Below are 20,696 nucleotides of genomic sequence, written 5' to 3'. Positions count from 1 at the left end.
GGGCCTGCCAGGCTGCGGGGGCGGACGGGAAGGACCGCACACTCCCCAAAACAACTGCAAACCCAGGGACTACCCGCGCACGCGCAACGCTCTCTTGTGCCTGAGGTGGCGCGGCTCCCTCCGCCAGCTGCCGGATCTAACTTGTGGGCCTTCTCGGCGCGCCGACTTCCGCGCCTGAGCGGCCGTGACGTAGCCGGTCTCCTCCTCTCGTCCTCCCGCCGCGCCGGTCTCTTGTGACGTCAGCAGCAGAATCCTCTCAGTCGAAATAGTGCTAAGTGAGGGGCGGGCCGGATGGGCTGGTTGCCTGCTCCTCCCCCAACCTGAACTTGTTTTGTAAAGGAAACCTCTTGTAATTTCCTAAGACTTTAGATTAAGTCTTTAAACTGTTCCCGTTTCCTAATAAGGGAGAAAACGGCCCTCACCCTAGTTCCAGCTCCTTCCAAGCTGAGAGTTCTGTTAGAAGTAAGCTGCAAAATGTGTTGTTATTTGGATTTATTTGGAGGCTTTTTGCTTGTTGTTTTTATGTGTTCTCTTGGTGTGTAAATTGGCAGAAAGTGACATCCATAAAATCGTAACTTTGTATATTGGAAGCTGGGATAAGCAGTACCTAGTCTGGGTTAATGAAATTAATGTAATTTTAATTTAGTTTAAATTTAGTTTCCATTTGAATTATCCAGGAGTGTCATCAAGAAAGCGTGGGTATAAAAAACGGTTAAAGAGCTTCCAGGAGTATTTAATCGTTTTGTAATCTGTTTAAAGCCAAAATGAAAATCAGGGTGTAATACAAGTAAAAAGAATTTAAACTTGTAAGGGGTGAAGGTTTTGTTTAGGGATAGTGAAATAGACACAGAGATTTGTGTGACTTGCTCAATAGGGATGAAATTCAGGACACTGCTTTCACAACGCCAATACTCTTCCCAGTTTGACTAAAGCTGCCTTTAGAACCCGCTGCTGGACCTGGGCATCTATTGCCACTTTTCTTGGCTTCCTCCCTCACTGGTCTTTTCCCCTTTTCCATGATTCTGGTTCTTGCCCTCTCCTCCCTTTTGCTTTCTCTGTTTAACTTACTCTGTTTCCTTGATAGTTGAATCAGCCTTTCCTTTCCTTTGAATACCTCTTTTTAAAAAATACCTGTAAAAGTGGGGGCACCTGGGTGGCTCGGTTGGTTGAGCCCTCCCTCCGACTTTGGCTCAGGCCATGATCTCCCAGTTAGTGAGTTTGAGCCCACCTGGCCTCTGTGCTGACAGCTCAGAGCCTGCTTTGGATTCTGTGTCTCGCTCTCTCTCTGCCACTCCTCTGCTTGCACTGTCTCTCTTTCAAAAAAATTTTTAAATACCTGTAAAAGGAAGTAGAAGGATTTTTAAAGTTTATTTTTTTGTGTTAAGGGAGGTTTTTGGGGGTGCAGGTAAGTTTGTATATGGATAGATATAAAACTTCCTCTGGTAAAAGCTGCCTCATAGCTTTTTTTTCATTCATAGCAATACAGTGAAAGTAGGAGTGTGTGTGTGCGTGTGTGTGTGTGTGTGTGTGTGTGTGCATATGTGCGTGCAGTGAAGAAAAGAGAAAGAGAGGAGAGAGGGGAGGGAGTGCTGTGGTGCACTGTTTGGAATCAGAAACCGGAGAAAAAATATATAAACAGAGGGGTGCTCTACTCAATTCAAAATGACACAACTGTAGGTTCTATGAAAGAAATACATCGTTTCCAATCAATCCCTGCAAGTGCTTCAGTAATGCATTTCCTTAGATGATTTGTGTCTTTCACAGAATAAACCTGTAGCTTTAGCAGCGTTAGCTGCCCCAGAAAAAGTAATCCTAGGAGTTCTGTTGATCTATTTCATAAATAATGAAATAATATATCAGTGTTTCCAGACTACATGGCCACCCAATAGGCTTCTCAGTATGGTGGCACCTGTTTCCAGTTCTGCCAGTGGATGTTGTTATCCTTCTTCTACACGTGGGGAACCTAAAGCACAGAGTCCCTTGCCTACCTTACAGACCTACAATGAGAACTGCTGTGTTTTTTTTTCCATTTTCTAGTTTCTGGGTGAACATATCTAGTAATAATATCTAACTTTGAACGAATAATAGAATTCACTAAAATACACCAACTGAGTGAAGTATGTTGTCTTATTACCAATTTATTTCTTTGGTGTTTGTCTTACTCTGCTTGGTCAACAGTAACTTGCAGAAGTTGATTGGAAACATTTTTTATATTGATTTGAGGGTAGTCCTGAAGTTTGATTTATGTGTTATTTCCCTATATTGAAAGAAAATACACTGTTCTGTATTCCATAATTTAAAAATAATTGGAGAGGCACCTGGGTGGCTCAGTCGGTTAAACATCTGACTCTTGATTTTGGCTTAGATTGTTGAGTTCGAGCCCTGAGTCAGGCTCCACATGGAGCCTGCTTGGGATTCTTTCCCCCTCTCTCTGCCCCTCCCCTGCTTGCAAGCTCTCTCTCAAAATGAATAAGTAATCTTAAAAAAAAATTGGAAACTCGAGTGCATTAACCTAAGTGAAACAGACAAATACTATTCCATATTCACCAGGATGTACATTACATCCCAGAACTTATTCCTCTTATAATTGGAAGTTTGTATCCTCTGACCAGTTGTCTCCCCATTCCCTGCCTCCTTCCACCAGCCTTTGGTAAACACTACTGTTTCTCTGAGTTTGGCTTTTTAGATCCCACATATAAGTGAGATCATACACTGGCTTATTTTGCTTAGCATAATGCCCTCAAAGTTCATCCAAGTTGTCTCAAATGGCAGAATTTCCTTTTTTCTCATGACTGAATAGTATTACATTATACACCATATTTTTGTTATATACATCCATTGATGGATGCCTACATGGTTTCCATATCTTGGCTATTGCAAGTAACACTGCAGTAAACATGGGATTGCAGATATCTCTGTGAAATCCTGATTTTAATTCCTTTGGATTCAGAAGTGAGATTGCTGGATCATTTGGTAGTACTGTTTTTAATTTTTTGAGGAACTTCTCTATACTATTTTTCATAGTGGCTGTACCAATTTATATTCCTACCAACAATGCACAAGGATTCCTTTTCCTCCACAACTTCACCAACACTTGTCTCTCGTCTTTTTGATAATAGCCATTCCAACATGTATGAGGTGATATCTCATGGTTTTGATTTGTATTTCCCTGATGATTAGTGATGGGAGCACCTTTTCATATGCTAGTTGCCCATTTGTATGTCATCTTTGGAAGACTATTCAATTTCTCTGCCTATTTTTTTTAAATTTTTTTTTTAATGTTTATTTATTTTTGAGACAGAGAGAGACAGAGCATGAACGGGGGAGGGGCAGAGAGAGAGGGAGACACAGAATCGGAAGCAAGCTCCAGGCTCTGAGCCATCAGCCCAGAGCCCGACGCGGGGCTCAAACTCACAGACTGCAAGATCGTGACCTGAGCTGAAGTCAGACGCTTAACCGACTGAGCCACCCAGGCACCCCTCTGCCTATTTTTTAATCAGGTTTTTGTTTTGTTGTTTTATGCTATTGAGTTGAATTCTTTATATATTTTGAAAATTATCCCCTTATTAGATATATAATTTGCAAATATTTTCTCCCATTCTGTAGGTTGCCTTTTAATTTTGTTAGTAGTTTCTTTTGCTGTGTGGTTTTTTTAGTTTGATGTGGTCCCGTTTATTGATTTTTGCTTTTAAAAAAAATTTTTTTTAACGTTTATTTATTATTGAGAGACAGACACAGAGCGTGAGCAGGGGAGGGGTAGAGACAGGGGGAGACACAGAATCTGAAGTAGGCTCCAGGCTCCGAGCTGTCAGCGCAGAGCCCGATGCGGGGCTCGAACTCACAAAGTATGAGATCATGACCTGAGCCAAAGTTGGACGCTTAACGGACTGAGCCACCCAGGTGCTCCTATTGATTTTTGCTTTTGGTGCTTGTGCTTTTGGTGTCATATCCAGAAAATTGCTGCAAGACCAATGTCAAGGAGTTTTTTGCTGTTCCCTTTATGGTTACAGGTCTTATGTTTAAGTCTTTAATCCATTTGAGTTCATTTTTATGAGTAGTGTAAGATAAGGGTCCAATTTCATTTTTCTGCATGCAGTTATCTAGTTTTCCCAGTAACAGAGCAGATATTAAATGTTCTCAACATAATGACAACAAAAACAAAGTGGTAATTATGTGAGGGGAGGGATGTGTTGACTACCTTTGTTGTGGTCAATGTTTCATAATGTATGTGTTTATCAAATCATCACATTGTGTGCCTTAAACTTACATAATATTATATGTCAGTTATATCTCAGTAAAACTGGGGTGAAAAAATAAAGAGAATTAAAAAAAATTGTTGATTTCAATGAAGAATGAAAACAGAAAAAATATGATCTGTGATATTTAATCCAAACATTTATATTAGGATAAATTATTCCCATAATGTCTGTGTAATGTTATATGTGTATCCTGAAGTTTGCAATTCACAGAAGCACTGTTATTTTATGTTATTCTCCCCCCCCAAAAAAAATTCTACCTTCGAGAGTAGTGATTTTTATCTTTTATATATTTTTATATCTTTTATATCTTACATTTATCATAAAATTAGAAACCTGGATCCCAGGATGGTAGAAACACAAAACTTATTCCAAAAAACTTTTTATATATTTATAGGACTTTATTATTATCCTTACTATATACACTATTTTAAAGACAAAATATAAAGCAGGAGCATTGTTGGGGTTTTTTTGTGGCTTCGTGGCTTTTTGTGTTGGGGTTTTGTGGGTTTAAAATACAAATAAAAATAATGTCTGTATTAATGTTTAAAATGTCAGCAATAGTGTTGACATTTTTACTGCTAGAACTATAAAATATAGACATGAATTAATATAATCACCTGAGAAGTTAGGCTAATCAATTCTTTTATTGGAAAACTTGAGGATGTCTTTTAGTAACGTCATTCATGAGATACAATTTGAAATGGGGGCTCAAAGAGCAAGGTTTAGGGGCACCTGGGTGGCTCAGTCATTTAAGCATCCAACTCGATCTTGGCTCAGGTCATGATCTCAGAGTTGTGACATCGAGCCCCACAGTGGGTGCTGTCCTCCTGGAGCTGGTTGGGGTTCTCTCTCTCTCCCTCTCATTCTGCCCCTCCTCCATGTGCACATGCCCTCTCTCCCCCTCTTTCTCAAAATAAATAAATAAACTTTAGGAAAAAAAGAGCAAGGTTTACTGACTTTATTCTTCTATCTTAGAACTAAGATAGAGGCTCATACAACTAACAAGTAGTTTGAACAGAAAGCATGAACTAAAGGGACTAGGCTTTACATGTTCTGAATCTCTCAAGTGGGACAACATGTATGTACAAAAATTTCTTTAGATTATTTGGAAAAACTTTATTCCAAAGTATTGTGAACTTCCATTCTGCAGATGATTGGAATATACTTGGATAATGAATCTGTCCATTCATACCCATATGTCTTTGACCCTCATATTCCATTGCAGTTACTTTTTCTGCATAACAAGCTGACCTAAATTTGGCATCTTAGAAACAACCATTTTATTATGTTCATAGATTTTGTGGCTCAGAAATTCCATCCAAGCACAGCATGGTTGATTCTTCTCTGAGGAGTCCCTTGGGCTGGTCTGGCTCAAAGACTAGGAGCAACTACTCTTGGCTACTTTGTGTGGGTTGGCTTCCTTACAGCTAGTGTCATCTGGGTAATTAGACTTTATGTGGCAGTTCAGGGCTCCAGCCTCAAGTGTTCTAGTGCATAAGGCCAGTGCTGCATTGCCTTTTATGACTCAGCCTCACTATTGTGTCTGCTGTAAACTATTGGTCGAAGGAGTCATAAGTCTACCCAAATTCAGAAAGTGCGTGTGCTCGTTTTGTGTGATTCATCTTATCGTGCCTCACAGATATTGGGTTGTTTTTTTTGTTTTGTTTTGTTTTTTTTACAAATTGAAGTTTTGTGGCAACCCTGCCTTGAACAAGTCTATCAGTGCCATTTTTTCCAACAACAGTCGCTTATTTCATGTCTCTGTGTCACGTTTTGGCAATTCAGTATTTCCAACTTTTTCCTTATTTGTCATGGTGATCTGAGATCAGCAATTAGTAATTGCTGAAAGCTCAGGTGATGGTAAGCATTTTTTAGCAATAAAATATTTTTTAAGTTTTTTATTTATTTTGAGAGAGAGAGAGAGAGCAGGGGAGGGGCAGAGAGAGAGAGAGAGAGAGAGAGAGACTCCCAAGATGGCCCGGTGCTGTCAGTGCAGAACCTGATGCGGGGCTGGAACTCACGAACTGTGAGATCATGACCTGAGCTGAAATCAAGAGTTGGAAACTTAACCAATTGAGCCCCTAGCAATAAAGTACTGTGTTTTTTAATTAAGGTATGTACATTATTTTTTTAAGAGATAATGTTATTACACACTTAAGGGACTATAGTGTAAACATAATTTACATGCACTGAGAAACCAAAAAATTCATTTGACTCACTTTGTTGCAATATTTGCTTTATTACAGTGGTCTGCAAACAAAACCCACAATATCTCTGAGGTAAGTCTATATGTGCATTTTTGTAGGTTAGCGCTTGGAATTAAGCAGATGCCTTGTACCCCCAAAAGTCTGCTCCTGTGACCCGGCCTCTCCAGAGACATGCCCTGTTTCTGGTCCCTAGCTACCCTAACCTGCGCTGCCCACAAATGTGCAGACTGCGCTCTCTCAGCTGGCCTTCGGTTGTTAGCATCCTCCAGGCCTGTTGGGCTCAGGCTGGTCTCCAAAACCTGCATAGCCTCCAGGATGGAAAGTGCCCACTCCTCAAAAATCTTTCTGAGGTAGTAGCTTTAAACCAATGACGAACAGTCTGCATTCGGATTGACTGCCTGATGTGGTCCTGGTCTTAGTCAGCCATCAACGCTCCCAGGTGGCTATTCTTGGACGGTACCCAACAGTTCTGGCTGTTCCTTGCTGGCAGGTTTGTGCACTTTCCTCCACCTCTGCCTTCAGGAGAAATATGCACATTTGTGTAAAATAAGGCTTGGAATTAGACAGATGCCAGGTACTAGAAAAAGACTGCTTCTGTGATCTGGCCTCACCCTGTTCCAGGTTCCTGGCCACCCTGACTTGTGTGACATGCACATGGGCAGTGCGTCCCCTGTCAACCATCCTTGGGTAGCCAGAACCCTCTAGGCCTGTGGAGCTACGGCCTACACTTAACCAACTGCACATCTTCGGGAATGGAGGGAGACCTTCCCCTGAAAACCATTCTGAGACAACCACTGAAATGGGTGACTGGGGACCCCATGTGGACCTACTGTCTGCTGGAGTCCCGGGCTTCGGGCGGCAATCAAGGCTTCCAGGTGTCTCTTCTTGGAGACCACACATTCCATCCCTGGCAAGACAACCCAGATTACTCAGGCTCTGCCATCAGTGGGAATAGGCACATTTGTGTAGATTATGGCTCGGATTAGGTAGATGCTTTATAACCCCCAGGGCCTACTCCAGTGACCTGGCCTCTCCAGCTGCCTTGCCCTGTTTAGGTCCTTGGCCACCCTGACCCATGCCACCTGTGCATGCTTGCTTTGTTTGCATGCACTTTTTTGCACTCTTGGGCAGACTCGGCACTGAAGCCCGTGGAACTCTGGCCAGGCCCCAACCACCTGCATAGCCTCTGGTGTAGTGGGAGCCCACCTCCTGAAAATCACTCTGAGATGGCAACTGGAAATGGCTAACAGCGTTTCTATGGATTTGCTTCCTTACTCGAGGCTTCAATGGAGACTAGTGCTTCCAGGTGTTTCCTAATGGAGGATACCCTGCCCTGCCTGCCTGGCTCCTTCCTGGCAAGGAAGTTGAAAAACTTCCAGCTCTGCCTTGGAGGGGGAGAATTGTGTACAATGGTAGGTAGGCCTTGCAATTAGGCTAAAGTTTTTTCTACCCCCAAAGAACCTGTGGGGGTTCTCCTCTCAGTTCTCAGTTCTCCTGTGTGAGAACCTCTCCCAACCCTTACCCTTTTCCAGGACCCTGGCCACAGGCACATGTGAGTGTGGCACATACACAGCACACACACTGACAGCTGCCCTTGGGCAGAAAGGCCCTCCAGGCCTTCGGAGCTTGGGCCCATCCCTTACCACCTGCATTGCAAAAAGTGGAGGAAGCCCACCCTCCACCCCCCAAAATCACTCTAAGGTGTTAGCTGAAATGGGAGACTGCCAGTCTCCTTGTGGACTGCTTGCCAGATGTGGTCCTGGCTTGTGTTGTAGTCGGGCTCCCAGGTGTCTCTCTTTGGAGGATACGTTGGTGAGCCAAACCAATGTAGACCTTGCAAAGCAGTCCAGATTCACTCAGCTCTGCCTTCAGGTGAATATGTGCATTTGTGTACCAGAAGGCTTGGGATTAGGCAGATCAGTTACCTCCAATACTCCCTTCCCCTGCCTGGGCCTCACCTGACATTGACCTGTTCCTGGCTACTCTGATCCATGAAGATATCCTTCAATAAGAGGCACTTAGGGTTCTTGATTGCTGCAGAAGCCTCCAACCTCATCATGCAGCCAGGCCATGTGGGCTGACTGTAGCCAGTTTAAAGCTGCTTCCTCAGAAAGATTTTTGGTGGTGAGCTACATCCACCCAAAATGCTATGTAGGTGATTGGGGACTTGGCGTGAAATCCTAGGCCTGATGGGCACTGGCTGCCTGGGCAGGCTGACAGGTGCGTACTGCACATGCATGGGCTATGCAGGTAGCCAGGGACAGGTGTATGCGGAAGCCAGATAACAGGTGCAGGCTATAGGGGCTATAACATATCTCCCTAATTCCAGGCTCTAACATAGACAAATCTGCCTGTTCAACTGGGGGTAGAACTGGAGGAATCTAGATGACCTTACCAGGGTGGGGACGCACGGGATGGTCAGGTACACCCAAATGTGTACTGACAGTCCTCAATGTAAAATGGAGCCTCAGAAATACTTTCAGCTGGTGGGCTCCCTACACCCGGAGACCACTCAGGTGGTTGATGTCCTACCAGAGCTCCATGGACCTGGAGTGCCCCTGCAAATGCTAACAGTGTGCAGACGGCACATTCATCGTCCGTGCAGGTCAGGGTGGCCAGGACAATATCCTGAAGCGCCTGTTCACAGGGAGAAGCATTGGGGGTTCCTGACATCTGCCTAATTCAAAGCATTCACTTACACAAATGCTCATATTCCACCTGAGGGCAGAGCTGGAGGAATTTGGACAGACCTGCCAAAGTGGGTCAGCCCAGGATAGTTAGGGTACTCTCTAAGAAGAAACACCTGGGAGCCTTGGATCCCTGAATCCAGGTAACACCTGGAAAAGCCTAGGATTACATCGGGCAATCCATTCCAAATGGGGACTATCTGTTGCCAATTAAATCTGCAGCCTCAGAAGATTTATAAGGAGTGTGCACTCTCCACATTTGAGCTTGTGAAGGTTTTGGAGAAAGGCCTAAGCCCAACAGACCTAGGGGGCCTGGGCACCCAAAGGCCAGCTGACAAAGTACAGACTGTATGTTTATACGTAGCACAGGGCAAGGGAGACAGGGACATAAAACATGACAGCTGTAGGGAGAGGCTGGGTCCCAGGAGCAGGTTACTGGGGGTACTTCTAATTCCAAGTGCTAATTTTCACAAATGTTCATATTTCCCCTGAAGGCAGAGCTGGAGGAATCTGGACTGCTTTGCTAGGGTGAGTCCACACAAGATGGTTGGGTATACCCCGAGAAGAGATATCTGGGAGACTTGCTTGATGGGGAACCCCAGGACCCCACCAGGCAGCCAGTCCACATGGAGACCGATTGTCACCAGTTTAAATCTACTGCCTCAGAAAGATTTTTCTAGTGTGGGCTCCCTCCACCCCAAGGAAATGCAGGTGGTTGGGGGTCCTCCTGGAGCACCAGGGGCCTGGAGTGCCCCCTTCAGCCAAGGGCCAGCTGAGGAGGTACAGATTGTACATATGTGGGCTGTGCAGGTCCAAGTAGCCAGGGGCTTGTAATAGGGCAACTGTAAGGAGAAGCTGGGTAACAGGAGCAGGCTAGTTGTGGTACCTGGAATCTGCTTAATTCCAAGTCTTACTTTAAAGAAATGAGCATATTCCCCCTAAAGGCAGAGCGGGAGGAAAGTGGGCTGCCTTGCTAGAATGGGGCCAGGATGACTGACCAGGATCTCCTCTAATAAGAGGTACCTGAAAGCCTTGATTGCTGGAGCAGCCAGGGGCCCCATCTGACGCTGGTACTGACTGTTTAAAGCCAGTTTAAAGCTGTCACCTCAGAATTTCAGGGGCGGGATTCCTCTGCCCAGGAGGCTATGCGGGTGGTTGGGACCAACCAACTCCACTGGCCTGGAGGGCACCAGCTGCCCTTGGTGGGCTGATGAGGTGCCTACTCTGCATGTGCAAGCTTTGCAGGTCAGAGACCAGCGATAGGGCAAGTGTCTGGAGAGGCTCGGTCATAAGATCAAGCTGTTGGGGGTACGGGGATCAGCTTAATAATTCCAAATCCTAACCTATTCAAACATGCATACATATTTCCACCCAAAGGTACAGCTGGAGGAGTCTGGACTGAATTGCCAAGATGGGGCCTGTTGTGCTGCTGTGGTATCCTCTGGTAAGACATATCTGTAAGCCTTGATTCCTGGTAAACCTAAGACCCCATTGAGCAGCCCGTCCAAAAGGGTTCTGACTGTTGACAGTTTAATTTTTTTTTAATGTTTATTTTTTTTTTTGAAAGAGAGAGACAGAGTGTGTACGGAGGAGGGGCAGAGAGAGGGAGAGACAGAATCTGAAGCAGGCTCCAGGCTCAGAGCTGTCAGCATGGAGCCCGACGCAGGGCTCAAACCCACGAACCGTGAGATTGTGACCTCAGCCAAAGCTGGATGCTTAACTGACTGAGCCACCCTGGAGCCCTATGACAGTTTAAAGCTGCCATTGCACAAAGATTTCTGGGAGGTTGGCTCCCTCCACTCTGAAGACTATACTGGTTTGGGAGACTAACCCAAGCTCTGCCAGCCTGGAGGACCCTGACTGGCCTCAGCAGGTTGACAGGGTGTGTTACTACACATGTGCAAGCAGCACAGATTTGGGAAGCCAGGGACCTGGAACAGGGCAAGTTTCTGGAGAGACACAGGATCGGTCTGTTGGGGTTTCAAGGCATCTACCTCATTGTAAGTTTAGCTTACACAAATGTGCATATTCTCCCTTAGGGCAGAGCTAGAGGAATCTGGACTGCCTTGCCAGGGTGGGCCTGCACAGGATGGTCTGGGTACCCTCCAATAAGAGACACCCAGGAGCCTTAATTGATGGAGAAGCCTGGGACACCATCAGTCAGCCATCCAAGTGGGTATTGACAGTCCCCAGTTTAAAAAGAAGCCTCAAAAATACTGGTTTGTGGGCTTTCTACACCCAAAGGCCATTCATTCTGGGGGTTGGGGTCCTGCTGAGCTGCATGGCCTGGAGTGCCCCTTATAGCCCAATGCATCCTTCTAGGGTGTGATCTGAGCATGCACAACCTCAGCAGGTCAGGGTTGCTAAGGTCCTGGAGCAGGCCGGTTTGCAAGAGGGGGATATTGGCAGTACCTGGAATCTGCCTAATTCCAAGCCTTCACCTATACAAAGGTGCATATTCCCCCCAAAGACAGAACTGGAAGAATCTGTGCTGCCTTACCAGGGCTGCATAGAGAAGAATGGTCAAGGTACCCTTTAATAACAGACACCTGGGAACTTTAAAGGGCTGGAGAAGCCAGGGACCAATCAGGTATTCAGTCCGATGGTGCTGTCGCCAGATTAAAGCTGCAGCCTCAGAAAGATATAAGGAATGGGCACTCTCCACCCTGGAGGCTAGGCAGGTTTTGAAGGACAGCCTGAATCCAACAGGCTTAGGGGGCTTCGGTAGGCAAAGGCCATCTGACAGAGCGTACACTGTGCGTGCATGGGTGGCACAGGTTGGGGGAGCCAGGGACCTGAACCAGGGCAGCTGCAGGAAGTGGCTGGGTCCCAGGAGCAGGCTCCTTGCATCTAATTCCAAGTGCTGATTTTCACAAATGTGCATATTCCCCCTGAAGGCAGGGCTGGAGGAACCTGGACTACCTGACCAGGGTGAGTCCACACAGGGTGGTTGGGGTATACTCCAAGAAGAGAGATACTTGGGAGCCCTCATTGCTGGGGAGCTCCAGGACCCCATCAGGCAGCCAGTCCACATGGCAACTGACTGTCACCGGTTTAAATCTGCCTCAAAGGTTTTCCTGATGTGGACTCCCTCCACCATGAGGCCAGGCAGGTAGCTGTGGTGTTTCCAGAGCTTCAGGCACCTGGACTGCAGCTCTGTCGCCTATGGCCAGCTGGACGAAAGTGGATGGCCTTGTCAACATGGGGCTGGGCCCACAGGCCAGGGTCTCCCCAGTATGAGACACCTGGAAGACTTGTAAACTCAGGACCCCATCAAGCAGCCAGTCCAAATGGGGACTGTCACCAGTTAAAAGCTACCATCTCAGAATTTGGGGAGGTGGACACCCTCTGCGCTGATGGCGATACAAGTGGTTCGGACCCACCCTAGTTCTGCTGGCCTGGAAGGCCATGGCTGCCCTTGTCAAGTTGATGGGGTGTGTGTTACACATTCTCAAGCTGCTCAGGTCAGGGTAGGCAGGAACCTAGAAGAGGGTGAGTATCTGGAGAGGTTGGACCATGGGAGTACATGCTGAATGTGCAAGGAATCTGCCTAATTCCAAGCACTAATCTACACAAATGCACATATTCCCCTTGGGGGCAGAGCTGGGGGGATCTGGTCTGCCTGCCAGGGCAGGTGAGGCAGGATGGTCTAGGAACCCTCCCCTAAGAGACTTCACGACCTCACAGTTTGTGGGTTCCAGCCCTACATCAGGCACTGCACTGACAGTGTGGAAGCCTTCTTGGGATTCTCTTTCCCTCTCTCCTTGCTTCGTCTCCCACTCACACTTTTTCTCTCTCTCTCAAAAATAAATAAACTAAAAAAAAAAAAAATATATATCTAGGAGCCTTGATTGCTAGAGAAGCCAAGAAAGCATCAGACAGCCAGTCCAAATGGGGACTGACTACTGCCAGTTTAAATCTGTGGCCTTGGAAAATTTTTCTCAGTATGGGCTCCCCCCACCCTGAGGCTTTTCAGTTGATTGGATTCACCCAGAGCTCCAGGGGCCTGGATGGCCACCCGCAGCCCAAGGCCAGCTAACAAGGTGTGAACTGGGTATGGGTGGGACAAGCAGGTCAGGGTAGCCAGGGACCTGGAATGGGCAAGTGTTGGGAGAGGCCAGGTCACAAGTGTGGGCCATTGTAAGTCCAAGGCATCTGTTTAATCCAAGCCCTAACCTATAAAATGTACATGTGGGGGCAAATGGCAGAATGCCCCCAAAATGTGCCACTTCAGCATATTATTTTGGATTAAAGTCACTTAGGAAACAGCCAGTACAAGAATAACACTCCCAACAGCTTTGTCTCTAGAAAGCAGGAAATAAATCTCCCATGTGAAAAGTACCCTCCCTGTACCAGGATGTAAAGATAAATTTTAATCACCAGATAAGGAATTCAGAGATAAGAAGGCTGTGTAAACATCTTGTTACTTTTACTAATTTACTACCCTAGCTCAAATTCTGTTAGAATTTCTTTAAAACTGAAGCTTGTGAACCTAAGTTTTCTTTGTCTCATCAGTTTCTCACAGATTTATTGATTCTTTGATTATAAAGCATGAAAATGCCTGCTTTGGTTAGTTCATCGAGTCTCAAATTTAATATCAGCCCTCCTTGTGCATATAATTAAACTATTTTTCTCCTGTTAATCTGTCTCTTGTCAATTTAATTCTTAGATCACCTAGAAGAACCTTGAAGGTAGAGAATCATTCTTCCTCCTCAACAGTTGGCATAGCCAGCAGGATAAACTTTAGCTGGCTGGACACTGCTGCGGCTGAGAGATTATGGGACATCTGACAAAAGCTGGCACGAGGGAAGAATCCCCATCACCACATCAGCCAACTGGATCTCTGCCTGCCAGGTCTCGTGCAAGTGAGAGTGATGTGAGTCCTTTTTCTCTCTCTTCCTAAATCTAAGTTAGCAGGAGAAAATATTTGTGGAACTAGTGCCTTGGCTCTAATGGCTCTGGTGCATTTGGTAGAGTTCTCTTGGCTTGGCACATCGATTTCCACCCAGAGATGACCACAGCTTTTCTTTATCATTGTATTTTGTGTCATTTGTCATCAAAATGAATTACCATAGGAGAGCACACAGACATAGTCCCGGTCAGCCTGTTGTTCGAGGTGGCCTCACAGACTGGTGAGGTCACAGTTACCATCACATCTGTATCTGTTTAGACGAACTTTGCTGCGGGTCGTCTATGTAAAAGCCGGATGAGGTTTTTCCTTTTGTCTTGTTTTATGTCCTCAGAGCTTGGCTTAAGTAATTAAACTTAAGATAAAAATTATTGTCCATATCCAATGTAAATTCCCCTTCTTGAAATCCAGCCCCATCTGCCTGTTTTAACTTCCTTTTTCCCCACAAGATTTACAAGATTTGTGACCAGTGAGAATATTCTCTCTGGTCTCCACCATCCACAAGATGGAATTACCAGAGGGTACTGTGGTGGCCTGTCAAGTAGAATGTGGTTCTGAGACACACAGTTACAAGCAGTACTCTCATTGTCTGGCCTTGCCAGCAATCGGGAGTTCTATGTTATAAGAGGTCCCAGCCCATAAGGGACCCTTGTCTTCGTAACTGCCATTAGTGCTAGAAAAGTCTCATTACAGTAGTGCCTGCCCCATGTCACAGATTAGTGGGTCTGTGACTAGAGATGTCTCACATTTTTGTGGGAGACCAAAGGTATTATTTTCTTTACACCATCCTAACTGCCTGTGCAATGAAGGCCTGTGCTGTCTTAGTCTATTTTGGGAGTAAACTTTTGGACCATGGGGGATGTATCATCTATGCCCTCACCCAGGATGCCTCTTGGGTTCTGGTCTAAGCCTGAAGAATTGCCTTTAGGTTTTCCCATAAAAAGCCTTAATCGTTTGAGTCATGGTTGAGATTAGTAAGATCCTACTCATCATTGCCAGACGATGGATCCTTTCAATTGGCTATATTTGAAAGAAAAATATTATTTACAGAGAGTTTTCAATTATCTTTTTTTTTTTTTAATTTTTTTTTTCAACGTTTATTTATTTTTGGGACAGAGAGAGACAGAGCATGAACGGGGGAGGGGCAGAGAGAGAGGGAGACACAGAATCGGAAACAGGCTCCCAGCCATCAGCCCAGAGCCTGACACGGGGCCCGAACTCCCGGACCGCGAGATGGTGACCTGGCTGAAGTCAGACGCTTAACTGACTGCGCCACCCAGGCGCCCCGAGTTTTCAATTATCTTATTAGGATGATGGCTACCCTTTGAAGCTCCTTTGACAAGATGAAAGAACAGTAATTAAACTTAAGATAAAAATTATTGTCCATATCCAATGTAAATTCCCCTTCTTGAAATCCAGCCCCATCTGCCTGTTTTAACTTCCTTTTTCCCCACAAGATTTACACAGAGCACTCCAGCCTAATTTCTAGGTTCAATATATACAGGTTAATCATGTAAATGCCAAAAGCCAGGAAATAAACTTAACAGTTTATTATTAAACTTAACAGACTGACAGTAAGGCCTGCTTTGCTCCTGCTTTTCAGGGCTCCATAATTGGACTCTGCCAGCTTCAGGCATTTCTATGCAATATCCTTTATAGATGTATCCTAGACACTCCCACCTTCACCATACACGCGATAAAATTTATGCCCGCTGGACAGCAGCATAGCCCTTTTACTTCCACTTTCAGAAGTTCCTACCAAATTTAGAGAGGAATTAGGAAGATTAGTGGTCATCCACAACACCCCCACCCCTCACACAAACGGATGACCAAAATGTCTCCTAGGAGACATTTGGCCTAATAGAGGCCAAGGTTAAATTGTATACCTCAGAAAGAGGTTTTTGTAAAAAATGCTTTGTACAGACTTTTCAAAGGCATAAGTATTTTGACTCCCATTTTAGTTATAAATCTCCCTGATATAGGAAGCAAGTTCCATTTTAAAAGGCAGGTCAGTCCCTTGACACCCTAGTACTTTGTGGAAATTAAAAAAAACCTGCCTTTGTCTTGCAAATCTCTAATGTGTTAAAAGACTATCGCTTGTAATTCTACTTATTATCTTGAATTGTGTGTCACAGAAGTAACCAAATTTCCATCTCAACTGCATCGTGAATTCTAATCATATTTTTAACCACTGTCATTTTTAAATCTTTTATCATTTATAAACAGCTTTACTTTTATTCAATGCTTTCACAAGTGTTGCTACAGAAATGCTTCATCTTCAAGGAAACTCATGAAAAACACTCTAGGATACAGGTTTCTGAGAACTTTAAGATCTTTAGGTAAAAAATCCAGAGTTAATGGAAAAACTGGATTCAAACAAAACAAGAATAATTCCACATGAGTGAATAAACTGATGAAGAGGAGTAATATAATTTTTATGACTTTTGGTTAGAAATATTGTTGATTTTTTTTTGAGAGAGAGAGAGAGAGTGAGAGTGCACGTACATGAGCGGGAGAGAGGTAGAGGGAGAGAGAATCTTAAGTAACTCCATGCCCACTGTGGAGCCCAACTGATAGGTCTATCCCATGACTTTGGGATCATGACCTGAGCCAAAATCAAGAGTTGGATGCTTAACCGACTGAGCCACTCCAGTGGCCCAAAACATTGCTGATTTTTAAGAATGTTTTATTTCCAGATTTAAGAAAACTTTTTTCCCTTAAGCTAATGGGTTTACAGCAATAAATTACACATTTGTAAACAGATTTGTAAACCTTTATCTTCTCCTTACCTGATCTCCCCCACCACCCAGAATGTGGAAACTCTCTGTTACTTTATATTTTCATGGCAATATATTTATTTGCATGAATTCAATAAGAATCTGTTCTCCTTGTAACAGGACACAATTGGAAACATGAGCTATAATATCATCAAGACTTTGACGGGGATGTCATATTTGAGGGAAACATGCATAGACTCAGATATGACCAAATAGCTTTAAGGAACTGAAGTTGACTTAATGGAGCTAATAAAGCCCATTGCAAATATCAGCCTGACACCTTGCTTACAGAGTAACCGGCAGCCTTACAAGGTAAGTAAGGAAGATCACTTCATTGTAGGTACAAGAACCTCAGGACATTTTGGGGACATCAAGAATAAAGGAAGTAACACAAATTCATAGGTATTATAGGCAAAGTTTGATGATAAGTGTTTGGCTAGACTTCTTAGCCTCGAGAGTCTATTAAAATTTCAGTCTGAAGATTCCTTATGAAAAGTTCCAGCAAAGCAGATTTAAAAGACCACAATCAATTACTATACTTGCTGTCCTTATGTAAAGAAGGCCAATTTTAATAAAAGCAAACTTATTTTATAGACAAGTTAGTCTTAATTTGGCTAACTTTGAAAATGAGGGTGACCTCAGAGAGAAAAATGGTTTCAGTAATACTTTTGTGGATATTAGATTCCAGTTCTGTTGACTATCTTTGAGGTTTTGTGTTCTACCTGTAAACCAGACTAGATTCTGAATTCTGATGTCTTGTGACTGGCTACAACTCTCCAAACAATGTTTCTGATTTTCTCCCATCCTTTTGATTTAGAATCATTGAGAATTAAAACAGACTTCTCTCCCTGAAGCCCTGCAAACTAAATATGAATGACTTGATATAAACTTCAGGAAAATCAGCACAATAGATAACATAAAGGTAATTTTCATGCCTGATGCTCTCTGGGCCATTCAAAAAACTCAGGAGAGACATTCAAACTACACACTAGGAAAATCTCTCAGACTTCCATTACCTTCCCTTGCTGTATTTGAAGACGCTTCAAGCCTGACATCTATGCAAGTGGTTGCAGATGGCCCCAGCTCCACACCCTGGAGTGCCCTGCCTACATGAGGCTGACAGACTGGGTCAGGCTAAGTAGGGACCTGGAACAGGTCAAGTGTTAGGAGCAGCTGGTGATGGGAGAGGGCTACTGGGGACACAAGGAATCTGCCTAATTCCAAACCTTAACATACATAAATGCACATATTCCTCCTGAATGTAAAATTGGAGGAATCTGGACCATATTGCTAGGGCAGAGCTGGGAGGACTAGCTAGGGGTATCCTTCAGTAACAGACATTTGGGAGCCTTGATTGTTCAACATGTTCTGGACCTCATCAGGCATCCAGTCCAAAGGGGGGATTACTGCTGCCTCAGAAATATTTTTGGAGGGAGGATGTCTCTATCCTGCGGCCATTCACAGGGTTTTGGTGTGGCAGGAGTTCAACAGGCCTGGAGTGCCCCAGCCGCCCAAGACTGGCTGATAAGGTGCAGACTGTGCATGCTTGGGAGGTACAGTTCAGGGTAACCAGGGCCCTGGAATGGTACTGTCGGGCAAGGCTGGGTACAGGAGGGGGCTATTGGAGGTAACTGGCTTCTGCCTAATTCCAAATCTTAATCTGTACACATGTGCGTACTTCCCCTGAAGTCAGCGCTGGAGGAATATGGACTACCTTACGAGGGCTAAATTGGGTGGCTTGCTAAGGAACTTCACTAAGAGATGCCTGGGACCCCAGCAAACAGTAAGTACACATGGGGACCAACTTGGCTATTTCAGTGGTAGATAAAACTGAGCCCGATTTGGGAATCTATATTTTGGTTAAAAGTTCTGTATACTAAGTTACAAAGTATAGGCTACTATTGTGGCTTCTACTATGACCATGAGAGGCTTTCTTAATATAAGTTCCCATATTCTTAGAATAAAAATTTGTGGTGAGACAGAAGCCAGATGTATACCACCATGGATAATGATATGTACCAAGTTTCCTATGTGTCCTTTGTAGACCTTACTAGGTGTCTTTGTTCTTATGAAGTCTGGACATAGTGTGCATGAATGTATTCTTAATTTTCTAATAAATTGAGAGTATAGTAAAGTTCAATTTTTTGGCTAATTTATATTTACAAATATAATTGCCCATTCTGAATATTTAGCAGTTGCTCTTGTAAGATAAAGTGCTACTACACAAAATAAGTCAGGAATTAAATTGATGTTATTTTCAGAATCTCTGGCATGTGTCCAGTGCTACATTCAATTTTGTAAGATAAAAATTACAGAAATCAGTACCTGGTTGTCTTGGTATATACGCTAGCTTATAATACCAAGAGACAGTTAGTGGTTCAGGCCAATCTTTCTCCTTCAAGTCAGTTTCTAATAGGGCGTGTTGTTCAGGATCCATAATGATTCTCATGGAGATTGAAGTAGAAGTTTCCACTTTATCAGCTTCCCTAGGTATTTGGTTTCCCCATTGATTGAAGGTTTCACAGTGAATAGATAGATCTTATAGTAAAGGGGAGGGGTGGCAAGGTTGGATTTGGTGATGCTGGTCATGTTGTTGAGTCCTCAGTTGCAATAAGGTGATAGGGGTAGTAATCTGTGGAGGAGAAAAAGATGTCACAGACCCTGGAGTTGTATCTGCAGCAGAATGTGGCAATCTATTTTGTATAACCACCATTGCTGAATAGGTCATGGAAGTATCCAAAGCTGCAATGAGTATGGTATCCAATAGTGAGCAGTAAGGTAGCATACTGCATTGACCCCCATAGTAATACTTAGGGGTTTAATAATGCATAGCAGATTCATGCCTACAAAATTAACATAGTGTCCTATAAATTTGTAAATCTTGGCAGCTGTTGTTCTTGCCACTCAAGGAGATCTATAGTTTATGGCCAATATTGGGCCATAATTATTGCGAATACCACCCCAAGCATAATCATCCTGCATCATACTAGGCTAAGTATTAAACATCTAGTGTTGATACAGTAAAACATGGTGTTCTTCATACCTGAAATTTTTATAGACGATTTTTGATATTTTCCTTAGTTTGATGTAGTATTCTTTCTTCTTTGGTCAACCAGATTGTTTTTTTTAATGGCAGGTGCTATAATTTCTGCAGTACTCTAATGATTGTTTTTAAATCAGATTAGTTTTGATTCTGGAGTGTTGTTAGTGCTAATTCCTATCTCTGTGGATGTCTGCCATATTACTTCAATAGAAGTTTTTTCTACCATTCTATATCTATGGTTTAGAGATCTTGCTGCCTCCCAGATCATCTTAGTCCAGACTTTCATACCTAGATTGTTACTAAGCAACCTAAGCTTTTACTTGAATAAGCCATACTTCTCAACTGATCCAGAAGCAGTTGGGTTGTATAGTATCTAGAAATTCCACAATATGCTGTATTTCCCAGCCCATTCTTATATTAGCTTTCCTGTGAAATGTGTGCCCTAATCTGATTTTATGATGTTTGGGATACAATCAGAAATGATTCAGATTTTTAAAGCTCTTTTGGTGGATTTTTAAAAATTAAGTTTAAAAAATTTTAATTCCAGTAAAGTTAACATACAGTGTTAGATTAGTTTCAGGTGTACAATAAAGTGATTCAACAATTCTATACATTACTCAGTGCTCATCGTGATAACTGTACTCTTAAACCCCTTCACTTATTTCACCCATCCCCCCTCCCCACCTCCCCTCTGGTAATCATCAGTTCTCTATAGTTAAGAGTCTGTTTTTTGGTTTGTCTGTTTTCTTCTTTGTTCATTTCTTAAATTCCATACATGAGTGAAATCATATGTTACTTGTCTATCTCTGACTTA

At 43.7% G+C, this 20,696-nt stretch overlaps 1 long non-coding RNA gene across 2 annotated transcripts in view; it reads left to right on the top strand.

Moving 5' to 3' along the window:
• Positions 1 to 80: 80 nt before the first annotated feature.
• LOC122491809 overlaps positions 81 to 20,696 on the top strand; it is a 38,362-nt gene continuing 17,746 nt past the window's right edge. Inside the window, exons 1-7 of one of the 2 annotated variants that reach the window (XR_006299448.1) lie at positions 81 to 462; positions 6,506 to 6,538; positions 10,531 to 10,597; positions 13,823 to 14,029; positions 16,960 to 17,151; positions 17,657 to 17,761; positions 18,529 to 18,622. This is a non-coding gene — a long non-coding RNA (uncharacterized LOC122491809). The remainder of the gene's footprint in view (positions 463 to 6,505; positions 6,539 to 10,530; positions 10,598 to 13,822; positions 14,030 to 16,959; positions 17,152 to 17,656; positions 17,762 to 18,528; positions 18,623 to 20,696) is intronic. The other variant, XR_006299449.1, reaches the window with a different exon arrangement.

The sequence above is a fragment of the Prionailurus bengalensis genome, chromosome C2 (assembly GCF_016509475.1).
Source record: "Prionailurus bengalensis isolate Pbe53 chromosome C2, Fcat_Pben_1.1_paternal_pri, whole genome shotgun sequence".
Lineage (NCBI taxonomy): Eukaryota > Metazoa > Chordata > Mammalia > Carnivora > Felidae > Prionailurus > Prionailurus bengalensis.
Note: the sequence above shows the minus strand (reverse complement) of the source record. Positions and strands in the feature narration are given on the sequence as shown.